This window comes from Monodelphis domestica, chromosome 2 (genome assembly GCF_027887165.1).
Source record: "Monodelphis domestica isolate mMonDom1 chromosome 2, mMonDom1.pri, whole genome shotgun sequence".
Classification (NCBI taxonomy): domain Eukaryota; kingdom Metazoa; phylum Chordata; class Mammalia; order Didelphimorphia; family Didelphidae; genus Monodelphis; species Monodelphis domestica.
Window position 1 is genome coordinate 148,362,502 of NC_077228.1, and position 14,816 is coordinate 148,377,317.

A 14,816-nucleotide genomic window follows, 5' to 3' on the forward strand; every position below is an offset into this window, starting at 1 on the left:
AATGGTCTATGCCAAAATTGTGGTAGTACCAGAGAAGATATAGGGGTGAATTTGAGAAATGTATAGGTCTTGGCAACAAAATGGATACGGAAGGAGGATGAAAGATAGTAAAGAATTAAGGATGTAACCTTAGTTGTGAGCCTAAGAGACTTGGAGGTTAGTGTTGCCCTCCATAATCAAAAACTTAAAAGAGGAGAGTATTTAGGGGGAAGATAATAAATTCAAATATGGAAGCTCACCTAGTGATGGGCCTGTTAGTTACTGACAAAGCCCATTCCCATTAATACACAGGTATTTCCAGGAAGAAGAGTTAATGATAGCTTTTAACAAATGTGAGAACATGACATTCCAGCTAAAATTAGTTTCCATAATGTTATCTTCAGAAAACACAGCAAACTATCATGTGATGCAAAGTTATCACAGAATCAGAAACTTTGATAATGGAAGGTACATCAGAGGGTCTAGTTCAAGCCATACACCAAATACAACAGGTTAAATACAACAGGTTAAAAAGTGGGTTGTCCAGTCATTTTTTAAAGCATCCCCTATTTGGGGAAATCCTTAAAAAAAGGAAAGAAAACCAAATGAACAGTATTCAAGATGAAAATAGAGACCTCACCTCTAATGAAGAGGAAATTTAAGGCAATCATTAAAGACTATTTTGCCCAGTCCTATGACAATAAGTATGACAGTCTAGATGATATTGATAACTATTTACAAAAATATAAATTGCCTAAGTTAGCAGAAAAAGAAATAGAATACTTAAATAAACCCATATCAGAAAAACAAATTGAACAAGCCATCAAAGAACTCCGGAAGAAAAAATACTCAGGGCCAGATGAATTAACAGGCAAGTTCCATCAAATATTTAAAGAACAACTAATCCTAATGCCATACAAACTATTATCAAAAATGAGCAAAGAAGTACTTCTACCAAATTCCTTTTATGAGACAAAAATGTTACTGAATCCAAAGCCAGGCAGATCAAAAACAGAGGAAAACAACTGTAGACCAATCTCCTTAATAATAGATGCAAAAATCTTTTTTTTTAAATAATATTTTATTTGATCATTTCCAAGCATTATTCATTAAAGACAAAGATCTTTTTCTTTTCCTCCCCCCACCCCCCATAGCCGACGCATAAGTCCACTGGGCATTAGATGTTTTCTTGATTTGAACCCATTGCTTTGTTGATAGTATTTGCATTAGAGTGTTCATTTAGAGTCTATCCTCTGTCATGTCCCCTCAACCTCTGTATTCAGGCAGTTGCTTTTTCTCGGTGTTTCCACTCCCATAGTTTATCCTTTGCTTATGAATGGTGTTTTTTTCTCCTGGATCCCTGCAAGTTGTTCAGGGACATTACACCGCCACTAATGGAGAAGTCCATTACGTTCGATTATACCACAGTGTATTAGTCTCTGTGTACAATGTTCTCCTGGCTCTGCTCCTCTCGCTCTGCATCACTTCCTGGAGGTTGTTCCAGTCTCCATGGAACTCCTCCACTTTATTATTCCTTTTAGCACAATAGTATTCCATCACCAACATATACCACAGTTTGTTCAGCCATTCCCCAATTGATGGGCATCCCCTTGTTTTCCAGTTTGGGGCCACCACAAAGAGCGCAGCTCTGAATATTTTTGTACAAGTCTTTGTGTCCATTATCTCTTTGGGGTACAGACCCAGCAGTGCTATGGCTGGGTCAAAGGGTAGATATTCTTTTGTCGCCCTTTGGGCATAGTTCCAAATTGCCCTCCAGAATGGTTGGATCAGTTCACAACTCCACCAGCAATGAATTAATGTCCCTACTTTGCCACATCCCCTCCAGCATTCATTACTTTCCTTTGCTGTCATGTTACCCAATCTGCTAGGTGTGAGGTGATACCTCAGTTGTTTTGATTTGCATCTCTCTGATTATAAGAGATTTAGAATAGATGCAAAAATCTTAAATAGAATACTAGCAAAAATACTCTAGCTAGTGATCATGAGGGTTATTCATTATGATCAGGTGGGATTTATATCAGGAATGTAAAGATGGTTCAGTATTATGAAAACCACATGATTTTCTCAATAGGTGCAGAAAAAACCTTTGACACAATTCAACACTCATTCCTATTGAAAACACTAGAAAGTATAGGAATAGAAGGGTCTTTCCTAAGAATAATAAACAGTATATATCTAAAACCATCAGCAAGCATCATCTGCAATGCAGATAAATTAGAAGTATTCCCAATAAGATCAGGAGTGAAACAAGGATGCCCATTATCAGGATAAGTTCAAGGTCTTAAGCTGGAGCTCCTTCAAGATGAAGTTGAAGGTGAAAGATCTCTTCACAGGAAGTTCTTGGCATTTTTAAAGACCATTCCTTTTCATCACTTCCTGTGACTTCCTTCCATTTTATGTGCACCAATTACAGTTAAAGCTTTGCTTAGGACTACCCAAGGGGCAGTCAGTGAATCCTGATTCATCACTCACAGATTTCCCCCTTAAGTGTAAGTGGTTCTGGTGATTAAATCTAAAAATGGGCAGGGGAGAGTTAATCTAATCTTGACACAATCTTACTACTTTCTTTTGTCCAGTTCACAGGAGTATAAAGGATTTATTGCTATGGTTTATTAAAATGAATATTCATGCAAAGTCAAAAGAATTCAATTATCCTGTTTCCTATAGAAGCCTAAAAGATGTGATAGAGGGGAGAAGGAAGGAAAGTGGCAATCTATTACTTGATTAGCTTTAATTGTCTCTCTGGGGGTTTTAATGCCTCAAAACCACTGCCATTGCCCCTAATATTTATTTTTCTCATTTCTTTCCCTTTGTTCCAATATCCAGTGGGATATAATAGCAGGGAGGTATGATTATAGATTTGTGAGAGTAACCATCCAGGGGACTACTCCTGGCTTTTCATCACATATGGACAATGTGCAATGAACAGAATTAATGTTTTCCCCAAGATATTTATTGGGGGTATACTATGTACCATGGACATATTGTTGAAGGAGTCATTCTGGTTTCCATTTCTCTTTACTTCAAATCCTGTAGCAGGTTGTTCTGCATAATATCCTGGATGAACTAGTGGCACTTCAAATTCAACATGTCCCAAAATGAACTTATAATTTCAGAGTTGTGAGCCAAGCACTTTGAAAAACTTAAATCACTATTAAAATTATAATCAAAGTTTTCCCTTATCCTCTGCCCTGAAACCTATCTGCTTTTTCCAGACACCCACACTCAAAATTTTGGATGCATCTTTGACAGTTCTTTCTCATTCACTGCCCAAATATAATCATGTGCCAAGTCATCCCCACTTCTCAAATATCTCTTGCCTCCTCTTCTCCCTTTCTATCTCATTAGGACAATTACCTCAGTTCAGACCTTATTCACCACTAATCTTGGTTCATAGCTTCCTAACTATTTTCCTTAGTCCATTTTCTTTTTAATCCATCATTTTCACCACATTATGAGCAATCTTTCTAATATATCTCTCGTATCACATCATGGTTCCATTCAAATTTATTTAGCATCTCTTCATTGTCTGCTTAATAATGCATAAATTCCTGATCCTATCATTTGTGGCCTTCCACAATCTAATTCAAACTTTTTCAGCTTGTTTTCACACTGTTCCCTTTATGATATTTTATATGATCTAGTCAGTAGGCACTGAAAAAATATGACTGGACCCATTAACATATAAGACTATGTATTAATAAGTTCCAATACAACAGCAGAAATCACTATAGTATCAGCCATGCTCTTTGGACCTCAGACCCAAATGTAGCCATTGTTACTTGTTCCTTTAGTTCTGTCCTTATGGATTAGAGACCTAAATTTGTTGTGATGTCATTGTTTCAGTCATATCTGACTCCTTTTGACCCCATATGGGGTTTTCTTGGCAAAGATACCAGAATGTCCATTTCCTTCTTCAGCTATTTTTTCAGAAGAGGAAACTGAAGCAAAAAAGAATAATAACTTATCTAGCATCATACAGCTAGTAAGTGTCTGAAACCACATTTGAACTCAGGATGATGAACCAATGACTCTAGGCTTGTCACTCTATCCACTGGACCACCTTATTCCAATATTTTACAATAGATTGCTCCATATAGATCATATTTCAATTTCCATGCTTCCCTAAAAATGCTCTATCTTATCTCTGTTCTTTTCTTAATCTCACATATCCATTTTTGTACCTCAGCACTGGTTATTCATCATAACTAGAATGTGCTGGCCCCTAACCTCCAACTCAGCCAAATCAAACATTATCTCTTGCAGGTAGTCATTGCCTCTCTCTCCCCTTCCTCCATATTCACTATTGTTTTCCCTTTTAAGATTATCTTCCAACTACTCTCTATTTCTCTTATGTGTACTGATTTCTGTGCCTTCCTCTGTTAACTTTTTTTTCCTTTTTTTCTTCAGGATTTACCACTATGCTTGTTGTCAAGTAAGTACTTAATAAATGCTTCTTGACAGATTAATTACATACAGTTCTTTAACTGTCATTAAAGTGTTCATATGTTCATTGTTAAATAAGTTAATAAAAACAAATACACCAATGTACACAAAATAGGCACCTTCATATAGTCTATACAGTACTCCTTAGGTGAAGCCCCAATTTGATTTTAGCAAACAAAATAAAATAATTAAAATCCATTACATTCAGTTTCCTATTCTAGTTCTACTCTTAGGAAAAGCATCCAATCTGGAATTTTCCAATTTACAGAAACATTTTGGAATGCTAGGGAGTGGAAATGACCTAGGAACTCAAAGTTTTTCTTTTGATCTCACTCTATTGAGGAAGAATGGGTTCAACTTCTTTCATTTGTCTGAAATTGAACTAATTTTCTTGTTGGGATCTCACCTTGTTGTTCTCTAAATTAGCCTGAAGATTTATGTTTGCATTAGACTCATCACTGAAGGAGAGTAATCCATAACTTCCTTCATGAGAGGTGAAATTATCAAGATATTGGAAAGAGAGGTATTGTGGTTCTAGCTTCCATTTTTGAGAAAGGATGCATGTGGTTCCATATTTTCCTTAGGGAGAGATCCCTGCATGGAGGAAAAGACTGAGAAGAATCTGAAAAATAGATGGGTTTATGGGTGCCGCCATCCTTATTGCCAGGTTGCCTAAGGTTTTGGGGAAATTTCCCTGTAGGTGAAATCATAGACTGGCTCTTATGGTTGAACTGAACTATTTTGCTCCTAGTGGGAGAATTCATTCATTGTATATACTGTATAATGTATTCTAAACTGTTTGACTCTTCTGTCTGACTCTTACTATTATTTTAGATAAATGCACTTACTCACAATTTGTTACTTAAAATGATCTTTGTATAATTGGCATTGATGCCAAAGAAGCCAGTCTGTAAAAGTTAAATTAATTTATAGTAATAAAAATATTACATTTTATGAGGTTTATTAAAGATTATTAGAAATCAAGGATACAAAATAATAAACCATGTGCCTAGGGCTGATTAGCCCATTCACAGCCTACTTAATACATGTTTCAATGTCTGAGCAGAGGAAGAGGCCGAAGTAGGTGTTACAGCCAGTTTAAATACTAATTGTGATCTCGCCCAGGTGGGGACTCATGTGAGATTATAGGGAATTCTGGAAAGTACCAAGGACTTCTGGGGATTGAAGTCTGGGGTTCAAATCTCCATTTGTACAAGTTCTTCCAATATGTCCTGAAGCATTTATTTCTCATCAATGAATAAATAATCAGATACATAGCTCATACCTAAAAACATTCTCCCTAAACTAACAAGATTAATTATGACACATAGAAATAATTCTATCCTGGTACTCTTGATGAGAACAGAAAACCAGGCTTATGATACCAATGTTCAGTTTCCTTCCTTACAGGAATCAAAATGTCTCTGGGATGGGGTGATAGAGGTGATGGTTATAGAAGAGGAGGAATTTAGAAATACTCATTTCTAGCTACCCTTAAGCTGTGTTTAGAGAAACACATGGGAATAAACACATAACCTACAAGTGCAACACACATCTCTTTCCTCATTTCCTTCTTTTATACAGACAATTGCAAGGTTTTTTTTTCCCCTATAGGCAATAAACAAGGCCAGGTTTCTCAGTCCTGCCTAAGTATTCTCAGAGAAATATGCACAAACTCTCATTATCTGGGAAACATTTCTCCAGGACTTTCTCATGTGCCCTTTTTCAAAAATTACCCTTCTTTTGACTTTTTTTTCATTAGCACTCCAGCTTTAAAGTTTTGTGGGCAGGGCTCATGGAGTTGCTCCCTCTTTTCTTATTATGTCAAATAATTTGTATAGTATTGGGATTAACTGTTCTCTGAATGTTTGATAGAATTCACTGGTGAATCCATCAGGCCCTAGGGATTTTTTCTTAGGAAGTTCTTTGATGGCTTGTTGGATTTCATTTTCTGATATGGGATTATTTAAGAATTCTATTTCCTCTTCTGTTAGTCTAGGCAGTTTGTATTTTTGTATATATTCATCCATATCCCCTAAATTGGTGTATTTATTGCCATATAATTGGGCAAAGTAATTTCTAATGTTTGCCTTAATTTCCTCTTCATTGGAGGTGCTGGCCCCCTTTTCATCTTTGATGCTGTTAATTTGCTTTTCTTCCTTCCTTTTTTTAATTAGATTGACCAGTACTTTGTCTATTTTGTTTGTTTTTTCAAAGTACCAGCTTCTTGTCTTATTTATTAAATCAATAGTTCTATCACTTTCAATTTTATTAATTTCTCCCTTAATTTTTAGGATTTCTAGTTTGGTTTTCTGCTGGGGGTTTTTAATTTGATCGCTTTCAAGTTTTTTAATTTGCATTTCCAATTGATTGATCTCTGCTTTCCCTAGTTTGTTGATATATGCACTCAGGGATATGAATTTACCTCTGATTACCACTTTGGCTGCATCCCAAAAGGTTTGAAAGGATGTCTCGCCATTGTCATTTTCCTCGATAAAATTATTAATTGTTTCTATGATTTCTTCTCTAACTAAATGATTTTGGAGTATCATATTGTTTAATTTCCAATTAGTTTTTGATTTGGTTTTCCATGTACCTTTACTGATCAATATTGCCTTGTGATCTGAGAAGGCTGCATTTATTATTTTTGTTTTTCTGCATTTGTGTGCTATGTTTCTGTGACCTAATGTATGGTCAATTTTTGTGAATGTGCCATGTTGTGCTGAGAAGAAGGTGTATTCCTTTTTATCCCTATTTGTTTTTCTCCATATGTCTACTAATTCTAATTTTTCTAAGACTTCATTCACTTCTTTCATCTCTTTGTTATTTATTTTTTGGTTTGATTTATCTAAATTTGATAATGGTTGGTTTAAGTCTCCCACTAATATGGTTTTACTGTCTATTTCTTCCTTCAATTCTCCTAGTTTCTCCATTAGAAATTTGGGTGCTATATTATTTGGTGCATACATGTTGATTAGTGATATTTCCTCATTATCTAAAGTCCCTTTTAACAAAATATAATTACCTTCCCTATCCCTTTTGATCAGGTCTACTTTTGCTTTGGCTTTCTGAGATATCATGATTATCACTTCTGCCTTCTTTCTGTCAGTTGAGGCCCAGAAGGTCTTACTCCATCCTTTAATTCTGACCTTGTGGGTGTCAACCCGCCTCATGTGTGTTTCTTGAAGACAACATATGGTAGGGTTTTGGATTCTAATCCATTCTGCTATTTGTCTACATTTTATGGGTGAGTTCATCCCATTCACGTTCAAAGTTATGACTGTCATTTGTGGACTCCATGGCATTTTGATATCCTTCCCTGGTTCTAACGTTTTCTTCTTTGGCTCTACCTTTTAGTCCAGTGATTTACTTTAAATTGGTCCCCCTTGTCCCCTCCCTTGATATGTTTCCCTTTCTAGCCCCTCCCTTTTTGTTCCCTCCCTTTCCCCCTTTCTCTTTCCCTCACCTTTTGTTTTCCCTCTCCCCCCCCCCTTGGTTTTCCCTTCTCCCTACCCTTGTTGGGTAAGATAGAATTCAAGATCCCAATGGATCTGGATGTTTTTCCCTCTCAGAGTTGATTTCCCTGAGAGTAAAGTTTAAGTAAAAATTCTCTTCCTCTCCTTCTGATAGGAGTTTTCTTCCCCTCCCCTTCCCATGTGAATCTTTGTGTGAGAAAGATTATTCTATTTAGTCTTTCTTTTCCCCCTATTTACACATTACATTTTCCCCACATGTTAGTATATATAGATTGATATAAATGTAGTCCTTATATAAGAGAGTTTGAGTAAAAGAAGAAGATAACATTTTTCTCCTTTTCCCTTTCCTTCATATTTACCTTTTCAGGTATTCCATGCTCTTTGATTTTCGATATTGAACTTTCCACAGAGCTCTGGTCTCTTCATTGCAAAAAGTTGGAAATCTTCTATTTTGTTGAATGCCCATACTTTCATACTTTCCCTTGGAAGTATATAGTCAGTTTTGCTGGATAGCTGATTCTTGGTTGAAGATCCAGCTTTCTTGCCTTTCTGAAGATCATGTTCCATGCCTTACAATCATTCAGAGTAGAACTTGCAAGGTCTTGTGTGACCCTGATTGGCATTCCTTTATATGTAAATTGTCTTTTTCTGGCTTCTTATAAGATTTTTCCTTTTGTTTGAGAGTTTTGGAATTTGGCAATTATATTCCTGGGAGTTGTCTTTTGGGGGTTTAGTGTAGAGGGTGTTCTGTGAGCTCTGTCAATGGCTGTATTGCCTCCTTGTTCTAGAATCTCTGGGCAATTTTCTTTGATTATCTCTTGTATTATGATGTTGAGTTTGCTGTTTATTTCTGGCTTTTCTGGAAGTCCAATTATTCTTAAATTATCTCTTCTCCCTTTATTTTCCAAATCTGTCACTTTGTCAGTGAGATATTTTATGTTCTCTTCTAATTTTTTGTTCTTTTGGCTTTGCTTTATTAGTTCTTGCTTTAAAGCCTGGTTTTCTTTTACAGTTTGGTCAAACTGGTTTTGTAGATGCTTGAATTTCTTTTGCATTATTTCCCCCTTTTCCTCCCAGAAGGCTTCCATCTTTTTGATCATTTCAGATTCAAATTCTTCATGGGTTTATGGAGAGTTTCCATTTCCTTTGGAAGGTTTCGAAGCATTTGCTTGTGTTTCCTCTTCTATCTCCTCTTTGTTTTGTATTTTTGCTCCATAAAATGTGTCCAAAGTCGCCCCCTTCTTGTTTTTTTTTTTTTTGGGGGGGAATTTTGGGGCTTTTGTGCTTCTGTGGAGTTTGCCATCTCTATCTGAGTGGGGCTGACTGGCTTTTCTTATCTCTGTCTGGCTTTCAGAGGTTTTAGCCCAAGGCAGATTGTCCATTCTATGCAGTTGTTGTTCTGTCTTCCAGGGAAGCCAGGAATTGCTGGTGTGTCCCTGTTACTGCCCTCCTCTTCTCGGCACCCTCCTGATGCTTCTCTGTTGCCTTACTTCCATGCTCTAAGCCTGGCTTGGCCCTTGTTCCTTTGCCTTAGCCGGCCAGTGGCAGCACTCTGTGGGTGGAGGGGCTGAGCCTTCCTGGAGCTCTGAGGGCTCCTAATGAGATTAGCTTTCCCTGGGTTGAATTTAGTATGCCTTGAGGCAGGGACTTTTTTCGTGAGACTCCAATTGAAGGATCCAGGCAGGGGGTTACAAGCTTCCCCCCCTCTCTCTGTTTCCCTGCTGTCTGGGTGCCCCCTTGACTGGGTCAGGTTGTTTTCAGGATGTGGCCTTCAGAATAGCCAGCTCCCGAGGCCCTTTTGCCAGCCCTGAGGGTTGCTGTTGTTCCAGATGACCCTGCTCTCTGAGGGGGAGGGGCCGCAGCTTCCCTGAGCTCTGAGGGCTCCTCCCAGGGGGTTACAAGCTCCCCCATCTCTCTCTGTTTCCCTGCTGTCTGGGTGCCCCCTCGACTGGGTCGGGTTGTTTTCAGGAAGCAGCCTTCAGAAAAGCAGGCTGTGGTGCTCTGAGGTTGCCTCTGCTGCCTCGGACTCAGACTCGGTGCTCTGGGTTGGTGGGGATGGGTCCTAGGACCTTCCTTCTGCCTACCCCTTAGGTCCAAGTGGTCTCGGGTTCTGGCTTTTGGGGGGGGTCGTACCTTTTGATCCAGGTCCAGGTCCAGGAGGAGGACTCCCAGGGTCTATGCTGTTGATCACTTTGAATTTCGGTGCCCTAGGAGCATTCGGTTTGAGATCGGTAAGGAAGGGTTTCAGGAGATCTGGACTTTAGCTTTCTCTAAGCCGCCATCTTGACCAGCAGTCTCTTGTTTACATTTTATGGGTGAGTTCATCCCATTCCCATTCAAAGTTATGATTGGCACTTTTGAATTCCCTAGCATTTTGATATCCTATCCTAGTTCTGACCTTTCTTTTTTTGCTATATCCTTTTCAACCAGTGGTTTACTTTTTGTCAATTCCCCTCTCCCTTGATATGCTTCCCTTTCTGGCCCCTCCCTTTTTGTTCTGTTCTTGTTTTTTAAGGGTCTATTACATTCCCTCCTCCCTCTCCTCCCCTCCCTTTTTTTTGAGCTCCCCCCCACCTTAGTTTTCCCTTCTTCCTTACCATGTAGGACAAGATAGACTTCAAGATCCCAATGGATCTAGATGATCTTAGAGTTGATTTCACTGAGAGTAATATTCGAGTATTACTTATTAGCACTCTCTTTTCCTCTCCCTCTTATAAGAGTATTCTTCCCCTCCCCTTCCCATTTTATTTTTGTGTGACAAAGATTATTATATTTATTTTATTTCTTCAGGTAACTCTTAGTACCATCATCAATTCCCCCTCACCCCTTTTTTTCATATTGTTTTATATCCTTTAATGCCCCAGTCTTTTCCTATGAATGATTATTCTATTTACTATAATATGGAAAACATTTTTGAGAGTTACAAATAACATTTTCCCCATATATTAATATACGTAATTTGTTCTATTTGTAGCCCTTAAAGAAGAGAGTTTGAACAACAAAAAAAAAAAGAAAAAAGAACATTTTTCTCCTTTTCCCTCTCTTTCATATTTACTTTTTCATGTTTCTCTTGATCTCTGTGTTTGGTTAGTTCTGGTATTTTCCTTACATATACTTGGAAATATTCTATTTTGTTGAATGCCCATATTTTCCCCTGGAAGTATATAGTCAGTTTTGATGGATAGGTGATTCTTGTTTGAAGACTGAGTTCTCTTGCCTTTCTGAATATCGTGTTCCAGGCTTTGCGGTCTTTTATTGTTGAAGCTGCCAGGTCTTGCGTGATTCTGATTGGTGCTCCTTTGTATCTGAATTGGTTTTTTTTTGGCTTCTTGTAGGATTTTTCTTAGTTTTAAAGCTCTCGAATTTGGCAATTACATTTCTGGGAGTTGTTTATGGAGGGTTTAGTGTAGAAGGTGTTCTATGAACTCTTTCAATGTCTATTTTGCCCCCTTGTTACAGAACTTCAGGGCAGTTTTCTTGGATGATCTCTTGTAGTATGGTGTCAAAGTTTCTGTTTATTTCTGATTTTTCAGGTAGACCAATGATTCTCAAATTGTCTCTCCTTCCTCTGTTTTCCTGATCTGTCACCTTGTCAGTGAGATATTTTATGCTTTCTTCTATTTTGTCAGCCTTATGACTTTGCTTTATTAATTCTTGCTGTTTTGGCAGGTTGCCACTTGCTCAATTCTGGTCCTTAAGGCCTGGTTTTCTGTTAAAATCTTTTGGTTTTCTGCTTTAACCTTTTGGTATTCAGCTATGATTTCTTCATTTTTTTGAACATTTCCCACTTCTTTTTCCAGAAGGCTTCCATCTTTTTTATAAGCCCCAATTGATATTCTTCCCCGTATTGTGGACAATTTCCATGGGCGGGGGGGTTGGTTTTGCCTTTGTTTGAGTTTCATCCAGTATTTCCTCTGTAGCCTGGGTTTTTCCTCCGTAACAATTATTGAGGGTCACAGCCTTCTTTTTAGTTTTTTTTTTTGGAAGGATTTTGAGTATCCTGTGCATGATTAGCCATTTTCTTGGCTGTTTTCCCTTTCCCCCGTTAGTCAGAAATCTGAGTCAGCTGGGCAAGTTCTCTGTATATGGAGTTAAGGAGCAAGGGTTTTGCTTTAGGCATGCTCTGGATTCTCTGCAGCCCTTCTTGGTGCCACCCTCCCAGGGGTGCTCAGGGTCTGTGCTTGCCTGCCCTCCTGCCCACCTAGGTTTCTGGTCTAGCTGTTTTCAGGGGTAAGCCCCAAGGAGGTCCTAGTCAGCTCCCAAGGACACAGAAGTGCCCCCTGCTAGGTCAAGGAGCACTTCTCGCTCACTCCCTGGCTCTGGCAGTCATGCTGGGTCTGGGCACCTAAGGCCTGCGCTCTCTTGCGTGCTGGGGTTTTCTGCCTAGCTGCCTTCAGGGGTGAGTGCCCTGCTGTCCTAGTCAGCTCCCAAGGACCCACAAGTGCCCCCTACTCACTTCAGAGGTTCCCCTTGCTCACTCATCTTGATGTGCATTGGTTCTGGCTCTGTACGTGAGGGTGGGGTTTGGTGGTTTGGCTCACATTTGGGTGGAAGCCCTTTAACCCTCTTATAGACTGGAAAAGCCCCAATACCACACACCTTCAATTCTGCACCCCACTTTACAGCTCCTCCACTCCTCTGAAAATGATTCTTAAGGTCTTTTGGGGGTAGTCCTTGTTGGTGTGTGCTGGGGAGAGTAAGTAAGCCATGTTTAGATTGCCACTATGCTCACCCAGAAGACCTCAAGTTCTGGACTTTCTGCCACTGAGTTGGAACAAACAACAGTGAGAATATTAGAGAAAGAAGATATTGACAAGATTGACAGTTGGTGGGGGAAGGGGAAACTTGGAGTGGCAGTTGGTTTTGTGACTCGTCACTTCCTTCCTGGCCCTGGAAGTGGAAGGAACTTTCTCTAAGTCTCTGGATAGAAGTGCCTCTATTTTCCTGATTTTCCCAACTGTGTGCTCTCCCTGGATTCCTGTGATCGTGTCATCGACAAAAGGACTGAAGGGAAGCAGTTTGAACTGTAAGTCTGGTCTTTAGGGGTGTCAGCCTAAAGAGACTGGCCCAACCATCTCTGAAGGTCAGAACTTTTCTTCCTCTCACTGTCTACTGCTAAGACTTTTGAAATTAAGAATACTAGCACAGATATAGCATAGACATCAATAAGAGAAACTCTTCACCAGCTTGTGAGAATTGGCCTTAGCTCAAAAGCCGAAAAAGACTCCAACCTCATCTAGGGAATCCCTCTTCCCTCTTCCCTGATACTTTTCCAATCCAAACTTGTTATTAAATTTTAACTTTATTTAATTAACTGCAGTCAGATAAGAAGATCATCTTTTCAGGGGACATAGAGGGAGCTGAATCTCAGGAAAGCCATTCAATTAGAAACGATTCTTATCTTGCTGGGTGACCTTGGTCTGGTTTGTCCCTCAGGAGGGTCCATGCTTACCTGCTCTGGGGCATCTTCAGCATCAATCCATAGAGAAGACATCCCTACAGCCTATCATAAGTGGCCCATTTCTCGAAAATAGTGTCTCAATGGGGAGCATCTCTCTCCTTTTACCTCACCAGCAGCCATATTCCTTCTTTCCCTTCAACTCCTCCATTTCCCTGCACAAAACCTTCAGTATTCCCTGTTCTTAAATCCCATCCATTTTCACTATAAATATTACAAAATGAACTTCTCTTCAGGGCCAGGTGCAAGGACTCTAAAGACTCTTGTTATAAAAAACATATAATATTTATTAACATATAAGGATAAAAAGAATTTCTAATTCTAAGAAATTCTAACTCCACCCAAATAAATTTCCCTGGTTCCACAAGGGACTGCTTCTCCTGTGTCCACAGGCTACTCTAGTCCTTCCTAATCTGACTAACCCACATTTTTCCTATTCTACTAATACTCTTATCCTTGTAATTCTTAACTTCACCTCCAAGTTATAAAAATAACAAAAGCTAGCTGACTGAGTCTTAACAAGAATAAATTTAGGACTCTGAGAGAGAGAAAGTGACTCCTCATTACCTCCCAGAGAGTAACTCCCAACTTCCTCTGAGTAATAGCCACACCCAGAGAGAGTAACTGTCATAGGACAACCATTAAACTGTTTGAAATTGACACTGTCTCATATCTTCTTCAAACATCAATTCTTTCTCAACAGTTTCTCTACTTATCTCTAAACTAATATAACAAGACCCAATTCCTAATATCAACCTTATAATTCCCCCCCTTTGAGCATATGGAGAGATAAAAAATATCTCCCATATGCTCACTATTCTATGTAATTTTAAGCTATACCTAACCTTATTATTATTATATTCCCTCCACTCTCCCCAAATAGTCTTAATCTTAAACTTATCTTATCCTATTCTTACTGCTATACCTTATCTATGCTAATCTGCACTAGGGATATAAATCAAAGAAAAGAAAATTTCATTGATATCAAATAATGAAAATATAGTTGCACAAATGCAAGTATAAACACAATTACAGAAATTCAAAATGCCAAATATAAAATACAAACTGCAAACTTTTGAAACAATAATATATAGTTACAAAAACCCAATTTAATTTGTGTTTTACAAAAAACTAAAGTCTATATAAAATAATAACTATGTAAAATTATGCAAACTACATTTTACAAATCCTATTTGAACTATGCAAATGAAACTCTTTACTATGCTAAGACCTTATTTTATCACTAATACAGAAAACCAAAACTAACTACATTAAAAGTAAAAATCAATTTGCTATGCTAATAAAATCAACTTTGTAGCAATTTAACTATATACAGATTTATAGGCATATACAGATCTGTACAATTTTTACACCTATGCATATGTTATGTACAAGTTATATTATAGAATATGTATATAATATTTACAAACTATTTA